At 49.8% G+C, this 12,880-nt stretch overlaps 1 protein-coding gene across 9 annotated transcripts in view; it reads right to left on the minus strand.

The window, feature by feature from the left end:
• The window catches only part of CACNA2D3 (calcium voltage-gated channel auxiliary subunit alpha2delta 3), a 752,236-nt gene that overhangs the window by 40,977 nt on the left and 698,379 nt on the right, over positions 1-12,880 (minus strand). The gene's annotated exons all lie outside the window — the stretch shown is intronic.

The raw sequence follows: 12,880 nt of genomic DNA on the forward strand, positions 1-12,880 counted from the left end.
AGCCAAAGTAGTGATCCTAGATTCTGTAGTGCTTCTGTGTAAAGAGTTCATTTCTACAATATTATTTTAATGCTAATGTCATTCTAAGATGTTATAAAATATTTTTTCCTCAATATTTAGACAGGTTTAACTAAATGTTGCAAAAAGAAAGACTTCTAGATTACTAGCCATTCTGAAGTGATTGTATTGCTGTTTGAAAAGTTTGTGGCTACCTGTGTCATGTTCAGCTGCATATAGTTAAAGAACATGATAATTGCCAGCTTTCCCTCTGATCTAAATTTAAACCCATCTAGTTATGCCCAACCCAAGCCTGATGAATTCTTAGCATTAGTAGATTATTCTTGCCAGAGAGAACATGCCTGAGTCTTTATGACATCACTGTATTGTTAACTGCCCACATTTCCATACTTTATCATTGCCATTGAAGTCCACAAAACAGTTGCTTTCAAAATCTGATATATGACAAATATGGACTATATATAAAACTTAAAGTAATGGAAAACAAATTTTCAACAGCTAACGGTGCACCTCTGTTTTAGATAAACTTGGGGGACATATCCATTTTGGTGAAACTCTTTTATAGTCAGCTTCCTGATACAGTAAATTCAAGTGTTGCACTTTACAATGTACTTGCACTTGAGTAAAAATCTGGTTCAAGAAAATTAAATATCTAACCCAAAATCACCAGGAAGGCCAGAGTGGGGACCATGCTTGATGGTATTTGTCGCATGCAGCTTCCTACAGTGAGCTGTACCTCCCTTGTGGGATATAGGCCTACATTGCTGCGCATGCACTAGAGGTAGAAGGTTTCTCCCAGGTTATCTCTGGGTCCTGCTAGTTGTCTTCAGATCAGTGTTTGGCTGCACCCCACTCTATTAGGGCTGTCACCTCTACCTCGATGATCTACACGGAGACTAGATTCTTGGCCAGGCCGCTTTTCTAGCCCAGGTGTCTGCCATTCATGCCTGCCCAGAGGAGCAATCCATGAAGAAGCAGTCACAGCAGAAATGACCCGTTGCTAGCACAAAAAAGTAAGTCCAAGTTGAGGGTTTTTTTTCCCACCCCTGACTGCACAGGGGAGGTGAGACTCTTGTGGCAGGTATTTCTTCGGGACTGGTCTCTCCTCTCACCCTTTCTTCCCCTTGGAACCAGTCTTCCAGGGCTTTGTTGTAGCCATGGACTGGCTGGGGGTGCCAGACCTGGCATGCAGTTCCCCAATGAGTTGCCCCCTCTGCAGGCCGGAAGGTCAGCTGGGGTGAGCATCTTTGGTCTTGAGTGGCCCCACTGTCAGGCCTCCAGCTGCTAAGTAATTTTCTGCCAGCCTGATTGCCTCAGCCAATGTCTCAGGCCCATGTTGTCACACCCACTCTCAACCCTGCAGTTGGGAGAACCTGCACCACTTGTTTGGCTACATGTCCTCCTGTCTGTCTGTTGGGCTGGAGCCACTGCCAAGAGTGTTCCGTAAGGCTGGTCACTGCTCATGACTGGGTCCCCAAGGAACATCTTTCCCAACAGAAGCACTACCGGGGGGTTTCTGCCATGATATGGAAGTGACCAAGATGGCCACCTTGACCTTAGCATAGTCTTGGGCTTCTGTGGCATCAAAGTTCCAGTACACAGCTTGAGAAAGTCCAGTAAGATATGGTGCCTGCAAAACAGCCCTGTATGCGGATAGCCATCAAGCTGCTGTGATGACCCTTTTGAAAGTGACCGAGAAAGCTCTGGGGTAATCTTCTGGCCCTGTTTTTGTGAGTCTTACAGGGACGTTCGTAATTGTGGTGGGGATCAAGGTACCAGCCGCCATGTTTGCATTTGCCCCTCGGGGTTGTAAAATGGCCATCACATGTTGAAGCAGGCTTTGTTGCTGTTCCTGCTGTTGTGTTGCCTGCTCCTGGATATGCTGTTATTTCTGTTGTTGGGCCGTCATACGCTGGAACACCTGGTTCTGCTGCTGTTGCTGCTGGCTGTCCATCAGCCACTTCAAAAATTTGTCGAAGTGCATTTTTCTTCTCTCTCTCTCTTCCCTCTTTTTCTTCCCTTCCAGTTCTTCTTCTCAAGGTCTTACAGCAGACCCAGGGTGAATGCTCACATTCTCCACCAAGTTGGGATGGTTGCCACTTGATAGAAGCATCACCCAGTGGTTAGGGGGGGAAGTTCCTCCTTAGTGCAGAGGGTGGTTGGTAGGGGAGCCCAGGCTCTACCCAGGTCCCTGGGAGGATTACCAAGGGCCAGACACCCAAGAATGCCTTACAATTACCCTATCTGGGCCACTTCCTACCCCCCGTTACATAGTCCATGCTTTTCCATCTATAACAACAGGTGCTGAAGAAAAGGTATCAACTGCACCTTTAGTCTGTCTAGGGCCACCAGAATGGCTCCCCTTTTCCTAGAAGAGCCGCTGCAGAATCCCTTCTTAGGAGCTCCCAGGGCATATCTTTCTCCCTGCCTTGTCTGCCCCTTTCTGAGTGGTCTGGCTTCCTTTTAAGCTCCATCTGGAGCATGCTCTGCAGGTGCGGCTGGGTGAGGTTGTCTGGGCCCAGATCTATCTTTTAACCCCTTGAGTCCTAGTGCAGGGTTGATACATCCCATCACAACCAGCAGCACAGGTTATACTAACTTATGTATTACTTTCAGCTAGATCTTCAGCATGTGTTTTACTTTCTACTTATCAATGTCAAACATAGGACAGTTACCTGTTCTGTAACTGGCGTTCTTCGAGATGTGTTGCTCATGTCTATTCCACAGTAGGTGTACGTGCTCGCCACATGCACCGGTCCCGGAAGTTTTTCCCTTAGCAGTATCTGAACTGGGGGGAGCACTGCGGCGACCCCTGGAGTGGCGCCTGTATATCACGCTATAAGGGGAGCCATGGGCTCCCCCCATCCTCGATTCCTTCTTGCCAGACAACTCCGACAGAGGGGAAGGCGGGTGGGGTGTGGAATAGACATGAGCAACCCATCTCGAAGAATGCCAGTTACGGAACAGGTAACTGTACTTTCTTCTTCGAGTGATTGCTCATGTGTATTCCACAGTAGGTGATTCCAAGCAATTTCTGCTGGAGGTGGGTAGGAGTTCACGATAGTTCGGGATGAAGTACCGCCCTGCCAAACCCGGCATCATCCCTCAACTGGGAGACGATCACGTAATGTGAAGTAAATGTGTGAATTCAGGCCCAAGTGGCCGCCCTACAAATGTCTTGGATAGGGACATGGGCTACATAGGCCGCTGATGAAGCCTGAGCCCTCGTAGAGTGCGCCCTAACGATCGGTGGTGGGGGCACCCCTGCCCGATCATAGCATGTGCGTATGCACGAAGTGATCCAGCAGGAAAGCCACTGGGTGGAGATAGGTTGCCCCCTTGCCCACTTGGCCAAGGCAATAAAGAGTTGCGAGGATTTCTGGAACCGTTTGTTCCGATCCAGATAAAAAGCCAGTGCCCTACGCACATAGAGCATGTGGAGGCAGCATTCCTTGTTTGAGGAATGGGGCTTAGGACAGAGCACGGGAAGAAATGCTCTGGTCCATATGGAAGGCAGAGACCACCTTCGGGAAGAACGCCGGGTGTGGGCGGAGCTGGACTTTATCCATGTGGAAGACGGTATAGGGGGGTTCCGAGCTTAAGGCCCTAAGCTCTGAGACACGCCTGGCCAACATGATCGCTACAAGGAAGCGATGAGAGGTGGCCAAGGGTTCAAAAGGAGGTCCAGTGAGACAGGACAAGACCAGGTTTAGGTCCCATTGCGGCATGGGGGGTCTAGCGTATGGGAACAAACAGTCAAGACTCTTCAGGAAATGGGAGGTCATCAAGTGGGAGAAGACCAAATGCCCTTGCACCGGCGGGTGGAAGGCTGATATGGCCGCCAGGTGCACCCTGACTGAGGCAGGTGCTAGTCCCTGGGCCCTAAATGATAAGAGGTAGTCCAGGATAAGCTGCAGAGGTGTGATTGAGGGGGAGACCCCCCCACACTCACTCGCCCACCTGGCGAACCTGTACCACTTCGCCAGGTACATCTGACGCGTGGACGGCTTCCTGCTTTCCGGGAGGACTCACCTTACCTGCTCCGAACACCTGTTCTCCTCCTCGTTTAGCCACAGAGCAGCCACGCTGTCAGGTGGAGCGTGGCCAGATTGGGATGGAGGAGGCGGCCCTCATCCTGGAAGAGGAGGTCCGGGCGGAGCGGCAGCGCCCTCGGGGGGGGTGCCGCCAAGAGGCGTAGAAGGGGCCTGTACCAGTGTTGACGGGCCCACGTCGGGGCTATGAGAATCACTCTCACGGCGTCTGCCTTCACCTTCTGAAGGACCTTGGCAATGAGGGTGGAAGGCATAGAGGAGCTGGCCCGACCACCGTAGTAGGAACGCATCGGAGCAGAACCGAGGGCAACGCTGGTTCTGGTGGGTTGCGAACAGGTCGATATGGGGAACTCTCCACTCTCAGAAGAGCCAGTGAGTGACCTCTGAGTGGAGTGACCACTCATACTGGGGGGAGAAGACCCTGCTGAGGCGGTCTGCTTGCATATTGCGGATGCCCGGGAGGTGGGACACCCTCAGGGAGATATCGTGGGCTATACAGAACTCCCATAGGTTCAGGGCTTCCTGGCAGAGGGCTAGGGAGTGCATCCCGCCTTGCCAGTTGATATAGTACATGGCGGTGGTGTTGTCTGTGAGGACCCTGACCACCTTGCCGCAGAGGTGCGTGTAGAAAGCCCCACACGCCAATCGCACTGCCCTGAGCTCTTTGACATTTATGTGAAGGGACAGGTCTGGGGTCTGCACGTTCCCTATGTGGGCTCCCCAGCCGAGGTCCGAAGCATCGGACACCAGGTCTATGGATGGGCGGGCATCCCGAAAGGGAACTCCTTGCAGCATATTGCTCGGGCAAGACCACCATTGAAGGGTAGCTAGTATCAGGGACAGAATCGTGAGCACCTTGTCTAGGCTGTCCCGAGATTGAGAGAATTGGGACGCTAGCCAGATCTGGAGGGGCCTCATTCGGACCATGTACATACATGCCGCCATGTGCCCCAGAATTCGAAGGTACGCCCTCGCCGTGGTTACTGAGAAAGCCGTGACTGAGGCGATAAGATCCCTTACGGTCTTGAACCTGTCCAAGGGAGAGAGGCTGTGGCCCTTGTGAAGTCCAGCAGGGCCCCAATGAACTCTATGCGCTGAACGGGAACTAATGGTGATTTGGTCTCGTTCGCCACTAGGCTGAGACCAAAGCATGTCGATAGGAGCAGCTCCACATGGGTCTTTACCTCGGAGCGGGTGTCATAAACAGATAGTTAAGGGTTAATGCCTCTTTTACCTGTAAAGGGTTAAGAAGTTCACCTAGCCTAGATGACACCTGACCAGAGGAACCAATGGGGGAACAAGATGTTTCAAAAGGAAGGAGGGACGTTTTCCTTTGTTTAGTCAGCTTCAGTTTCAGCCGGAGTGAAAAAGATCAAGGAACCAGACTCAGAGTAGTAAGTTTTAGAAAGGAATAAATAGGTTTATGTTTATTTTCTTTGTAACTTGTCTTGGTACCATTAAGGGAATTATCAAATTTGGGTATTCTTGTGTGTACTAAGATTTTTGCCCAGGGGAACATCCTCTGTGTTTTGAATCTGTTGTCTGTGAGAGTAGCTGGTACGCTAATCTCTCCCAGAGGGTTTTCTTTTACCTTTCTTTTCTTTAATTAAAAGCCTTTTTCTTAATATCTGACTGATTTTTTCCTTGTTTTAAGATCCAAGGGAGTTGGATCTGGATCCACCAGGAGTTGGTGGGAGAAAGGAGGGGAGATGGTTAATTTCTCCTTGTTTTAAGATCCAAGGGGTTTGGATCTGTGTTCACCAGGAAATTAGTGAAGTCTCTCAAGGCTACCCAGGGAAGAAAAGTAGTGCTTGGGGGTGGTGGCAGCGATACCAGATCTAAGCTGGTAATTAAGCTTAGAAGTGTCCATGCAGGTCCCCACATCTATACCCTAAAGTTCAGAGTGGGGAAGGAACCTTGACAGCGGGATTCCCCCTTGAGGAGCCAGTTGTCCAGGTAAAGAAAGATCTGTATGCCCTCCCGCCTGAGATAGGCCGTTATCACAGCCATACATTTTGTAAAGACCCTGGGTGGCGTGGATAGGCCACAAACTGGTAGTGATCCACCCCCACCAGAAAGCAGAGGAAGCGCCTCTGCCCCTCGAATATATGGATGTGAAAATATGCGTCCTGAAGGTCCAGAGCCGCGTACCAGTCCTTGGGGTCCAGGGAGGGGATAATAGAGGCCAGGAACACCATGCGGAACTTGGAACGGACTAGAAACCGGTTTAGGTCCCGCAAGTCCAGGATGGCGCTGAAGCCGCCTTTGGCCTTCGGGATCAAGAAGTACCGGGAGTAGAACCCTTTGCCCTGGAATTCTACGGGTACTCTTTCCACCACCCCCAGGTGCAGTAGCCAGTCCACCTCCTGCCCCAGGAGGCGGACATGCTCCAGGTCCCCCTGGTCACCACGGAGGGCAGGTGATTTGGTGGGGGCAAGGTGAACTGCAACATGTAGCCCTGGGAAATGGTACTGAGGACCCACTGATCCGATGTTATGCGGGACCACGCCCTGCGGAAGGCAGACAATCGGTGCAGAACACAAGCTTTATTAAATAGGGGGTCTCCCTAGCAACAGGCCCAGTGCCCCCCTGCAAATTATCAAAACTGCCTCTTTCCCTGCCTCTTGCTCTTGGAGGGCCCAGGCTGCGGGGCAGAGTAGTATTGCCACTGAGACCAGCGTTTCTGGTCTCTGGGCCTTTTATACGGGGGCTCGTATCTGCTCCTTGCAGGTTGAGCCGCCGGAATCGATTTGGCCTTGTCCTTAGCCAGAGGGACGTAGAGGCCCAAGGTCTGCAAGGTAGTGCGGGAATCTTTCATCCCATTCAGCCTGAAGTCCATCTGGTCCGCAAAGAGCGCCTTCCCAACAACAGGAGCCATGACGCCCTGCACATGGAAATCATGGAAGCCATCGAGCGGGCCGCAGTGTCAGCTGCATCCGACGCCACTTGCAGGGCCACTTTAGCTGCCGCTGCCCCATCTTCCACCAGCGCCTTGAAGTCCTTCCTATCCCGATCTTGGAGGAGGGGCTAGAACTTAGGCAGAGACTCCCAAAGGTTAAAGTCATACTTGCTCAGTAAGGCCTGGTAGTTGGCTACCCTAAGCTGGAAACTCACAGAGGAACAAAGCTTTCTCCCAAAGGAGTCCAGCCGTCTGGCGTCCTTATTTTTGGAGGTGGGTGCAGGCTGGCCCTGTCGCTCCCTGTGGTTTACCGATTCCACCACGAGCAAGTTGGGTGCCGGGTGGGAATAGAGGTATTCATGGTCCTTGGTCAGCACAAAGTATTTCCTCTCCGCCTTGGAGATAGGGGCCAAGGAGGCAGGGGTTCGCCACAGGGTGTTGGAGATGTTGGCAATATCCCGGTGCAGGGGCAGAGCCACGCGGCCCAGTGCCAAGGGAGACAGAACATTGAAGAGGGAATCGGATGGACCCTCCATCTCCTCGGCCTGCAGCTGGAGGCTGGAAGCCACCTGCTTTAGCAGGTCTTGGTGTGCTTTGAAGTCCTCCTGTGGGACTGATGGTGGAGGCACCGATATGGTGTCATCCGGTGCTGGGGAGAGGGCCTGCACAGAGCCAAGCGCCTCGGTCGGTGTCAGGGTGTTGAGCCCCAGATCAGAGTCCGGGCGCGGGTCCGCCGACTTGTGACCCGCCGACTTGTCCCGTAGGCGGTCAGACGAGGCTGATGGAGCCTAAGACGTTCTGGCGACTGAACGAGCCCCTGTCCGGGCTGGCATCGGTGGCCACGGTGCCCAGTGGCACCACTGTCCCTGCCACAGGGCCCCTTGCCATTGACCCGGCTGAGAGCCCAGTGGCACTATCTGTCCCGGCTGAACAGCGCAAACCGAGGATGGGTGGCCAGGTACCAAGGCCAAGGTCGCTGATGAATGCTTGGTGCCCCGGGAGCGGTAGGAACGGTGCCTGTGATGCCGTCTCCCTCGGGACCTGGACCTCGATGTCGAGCAATGGTACTCGCCTGAAGAACTACTTCAGTACCCGTGATGGCGACGCGAGGTCCGGTGCCCCGGTGCTGAGGCACCCCAGGGGGAGTCTCAAGCACGATGTCTAGCTGATCGGCAGCTGGAATGGGAACAACTATGTCTATTCCATCGAGAGTGGCTGCGGTACCCACGCTGCACAGGGGAGTGTTCCCGGTGCCTCTCTTGGTGCCTATGCTCACTGGCAGGAGGTGTCAGGGGTCCTTGTGACTCCCGTCCCGACGGCAACCCGGATGGTCTGGCCGGCGTCGAGGGTGGGCGGGAGCTGCAAGATGAGTGGCCACTGTGTGCCGAGCGGTGCGGGGAGTGATCCTCGGAGTGGGAACTGTGGCTGGTTGGGGAGGTCTGGTGGGCACCCAATGGAGGCTTGCCATGAGACCTGGGGCCCATGTCCCTGTGTGTGCTCGGGACTGGCAGGCTCATAATGTCCTTCGCAGCCTGCTTCGCCTCCGGCATCGACGCCAGCCATACCGGTGGGGATGCACAGGCCAACAGTGCCGGGCTGCTCCACTCCACATGAGTCGGAGGTCTTGAGCCCGGGGGGGAACGAGGGCAACCCAACGCAGGACCAGCCTCCCCATTTTCCTTGTCACGGAGCCGCTGCGAGGGAGGGCCCTTCTCTTGCTTTTTGGAGGGAGAGTGGTGCCGACTGGTCGAAGGGGCCTTGCTATGCACCGACGATGCGGTGGCCGGCGCCGAATCCGATTGGTGTGCTGGCGTTGGGGCCAGCGCCGACTCCATCAGGAGAGCTCGAAGTCTAATGTCTCTCTCCTTCTTAGTCTTGCAGATCTTACAATGGTCACTGATGTGAGTCTCACCCAGGCAGCGGAGACACTCAGAGTGTGGGTCACTCTTAGGCATAGAGCAGCCACAGGAGTCACATGACTTGAATCCTGGACAAATGGAGAAATGATCCACGAACAGTACCACTAAGGTCGAGAAGAAAAGGCTGCAGCAGAGCTGGAGCACAAAGTTCCGACTACCTTCACTGGTGGCAAGAAGGAACTGAGGGTGGGGGGAGCCCATGACTCCCCTTATAGTGCGATATACAGGCACCACTCCAGGGGTCACCACAGTGCTCCCCCAGTATGGATACTGCTAAGGGAAAATGCTTCTTGCACCGGTGCACGTGGCGAGCACGCACACCTACTGTGGAATACACATGAGCAATCACTTGAAGAAGAATCTTATTTACAAATATACTAGCAAAGATATGCAACTGAATAAAAGATACTAATTTTCTTACCAATTCAAGATATTATGGCATATATGTAATTTATACGAATAACAAGCTTAATATGGTTCTGTCTTGTAACTTATGCAAGCCCCGATTCTGTAAGAAAGGAGGAAATGCACACAAAGGAAAGCAGGGAAATTGTCAATGAGAGTAGCCCTGTGCCAAAGTGAGTAATTAACACAATCTTCTTTCAAAATTTAGCAAACTAAATTCTGACCCTGAGTCATCTTAGCTTAATGGATGTGCCTGTGAGCAACTGTTAGATTCACCTCTAACGCTCCTTTTAATATCACCTAATCATGATCCCATAACAAATGCAGGTACTGCATACTCAGATTCCCAAGGGTCAGCGGACAACACTATAATACTTTACAACAAACTATTTTTCAGCTATGTGATGAAACATGCACAGTACATTGCAAATAAATGTTGTGAAATTACCATTTGGGGACTGGATGACTCAGGTGACTGGTAGGGGACATGGAATTTAACATCTAGGCTGTGAGTTGAAATCCCACCCAGGTAGACAGTGACTGAATACAGGGCCGCCCAGAGAATTCAGGGGGCCTGGGATCTTCGGGGCACTTTGGCGGTGGGTCCCGGAGCGAGTGAAGGATCCGCCGCCGAAGACCCAGAGCAGAAGGAGCCCTCGCCACTGAATTGCCACCGAAGACCCGGAGCAGATGCAGCTCCGGGTCTTCGGCAGCGGGTCCTTCATTCGCTCTGGGTGTGTTCAGCGGCACTGAAGGACCTGCCGCTGAAGACCCTCTGAAAATTCTTGTCGGGGGGGGCCCTGAAAACTCTTGTGAGGGCCTGGGGCAAATTGCCCCGCTTGCCCCACCCCCGGGCGGCCCTGACTGAATAGCTTTTATATGAAGGGTACTCAGTGGCCTGTGTGAAATGCATTGGTGGGTCTCAGTCCAGTTCCAATGGACACATGTTCACTTCCTCAAATACAGTTGGCATCCTTGCTTGAATTCTCAGCAGAAGGGCAAGATTTAATGAGCATGGAGAGTGAACTAGCCTCTCAGGCCTAGAGGTGGCCCTGTAGGTCACTGGCTGAACAGTGTAAGGACAGACAAACAGATTATTATAGTCTCCAGGGCTGTCAATCCAGCACCTTTCATCACTACTAAATTCAGTTAAAAAAATAAAAATAAATTATGCCTTTGACAAAAATAACTTGTCAGCACATGTCTTTGGCTGTACTTAGGAGGAGAGCTGAACTAGTTTTTAACTGCTTCTAATTGCCAAGATACTGCAAAGCATAACATTTATAAAGGCTACAACTCGACGTTTAGTTTGAGCATGCAGAACAAGGACTCTTTTACACAGCACACATGTTTGGGGCCTTATAGTTGGGTAAAGATATTCCCATACATATTAATATACTATATGAAAGTGGTAGTAAAATTCACTCAGACCTAAAGTCTAAACCATGTCCAAATTCAGTGATAACCCTGGGAATCTTAGATATCAGATGGGCCGAGAGCATACCACAGAGCTATGAAAAAGTGACAAGAGTACAGGTCAAGAAATACAGCTGGGCAATTCAAACAGTCAGAACTGGGCTCCTCTTTCTGGCAATGTCATTAGGTAAGATGTGGAGACCAATCTATCTTTAATGCCTAGAGATTGTGCGTAGGTTAGGAATGAGGCCTATTGTGCAGGGCATTTTTGTTAACCAAAAAACCCCCACCAAAAGCACCAACAACCCTCCCCTCCCACAACTGTGCACCTGACTGTATTAATTTTGTCATATTTTATGACATACTTTTGGGATATATGTTGGGTCTGATCCTGCTCAGAGTCAATGGGAGATTTTCATTGACTTCTTCAGTGTGAACAGAAACAGGCCCTGGGGACTGCAGCAATTAAATACATCAAAAATAAGGACTATTTTCCTCTGGACCAGCAAAATAATGTTCACATTTTGTACAGGTGAAAACAGCTACATTAAGCCTCTTCTTGACTGCCCCTTCACTCACAGCACTAGTCTCCTCCAAAGTGCACACTTACATTCATAAAAAAAATTGCTGATAAAAAGGTTTCGAATATCAACAAATAAATCAATCAGTCTATCCAGTAGGAAGCTAAGCACTAAATTAGAGAAAACCAGACTTGCAAATATAACATTTATCTTTTAAAATATTCCCAGCGCGTTTAATTAAAAGTCAACGTCACAGTCAAGGAGCTTACATGTTAAAATGCCCCATGGCGCACAGGTGAACATGATACTTTAGAAAGCTGTTATGTCTGAAAGGGAGTGGGGTAACCCACTACGTTATTCTTTTTCCAGTATTTGGATTCAAAAAATGCTTTGCTGTTTTGCATGTAGCTTTTCAAAGCTTTCAGAATTTCATAGGATAGTTAGGATTATAACCAGGAAACAAAACATTTCTAAGGTTTGGAGAACTTCCACTAAACTTAATTTATAAGCTAATCAAAAGATAGTGTGTGTGTGAGAGAGAGAGAAAACGGTAAGAGGTTTGGAATGTACCATACTTTAAGAGCACAGAGAGCATGCATTATTCACTAGGAAGCACATAAAGTAAGATAAATGAAAGAAGCAGGGGCAGGCGAGCAGCAAGAGGAGCCCTCAGAGCAACAAGAAATTGTTAGAGTGAGCCTTAGCATCTGGGAAAGCTGGAATCCAGGTGTCCACCAGTTTGGTCTTATGTTCTGACAACATGATTAAATACCGAGGTAGAGGTCCTTCTGCAGGGGCCAGGAGACTGCCTGATGGAAACAGAACTGTCAAGAGGAGAGGATACTGTGTCATATTTGCCTTTAAAATGTCCTCATTTTTAGATCTTACTAAAGAATTTTGGGGGGACTTTTTGGCAGACTAGACCTGCGGCTTTCTCTTCCATTTTTACTCAGTTCATCCCTTTTATAAACATATTCATTCATGGATCTCATATTTTGTAGGCTTTTCCACAATGTACACTTTTCTTTCAGCAAACAAATAGCACTTCACACTATTCCCATGAACAGTATGGTGTGACTCTTTCAAAAAGCTAAAGTATATTGGGTCTTGTAGAAAATCTTTTTAATTGAGAAGAAGTTTTTCATGTTAAGATAGTTTCAGTACCTATAAAAGCTGCAGATTTTCAGATTATATCAATTCAGTTCCTTCCATATGTACATCTTAATTTAATTGGTAATGCATTTAAATGACATTTTAATATTGAATTGTGTGCATTATACAGAATGTACAGTAGACAATGATTTGATAACTACGGACTTAGCAGTCAACAGGCAATGTGACTATGGAGGTAATTTGCTAAAAAATAGACTATATATTTTCCTGAACATAAAGTTCAATGCAAGAAGATCAACGTAAGTGCACTACTCAGTCTTAGAAAAAGACTTTTTGGTTCCACTTGAAGTTTCACATTAAAATGCAAACAGCCAACGTATGGATTTTGTGAATACCCAGGTACATGATGAAAACAAATGTGGACTTAGGAAAACAACCCCCTTTTGCCTAATGCTTCCAGCCTGATCGTGAGAAGTACTGAGTGCTCTGTTATCCAATAGAAGTTGAGGGAACTCAGCATGTCGCAAGAGATCATCC

Source organism: Mauremys mutica, chromosome 7, assembly GCF_020497125.1.
Source record: "Mauremys mutica isolate MM-2020 ecotype Southern chromosome 7, ASM2049712v1, whole genome shotgun sequence".
Classification (NCBI taxonomy): Eukaryota; Metazoa; Chordata; order Testudines; family Geoemydidae; genus Mauremys; species Mauremys mutica.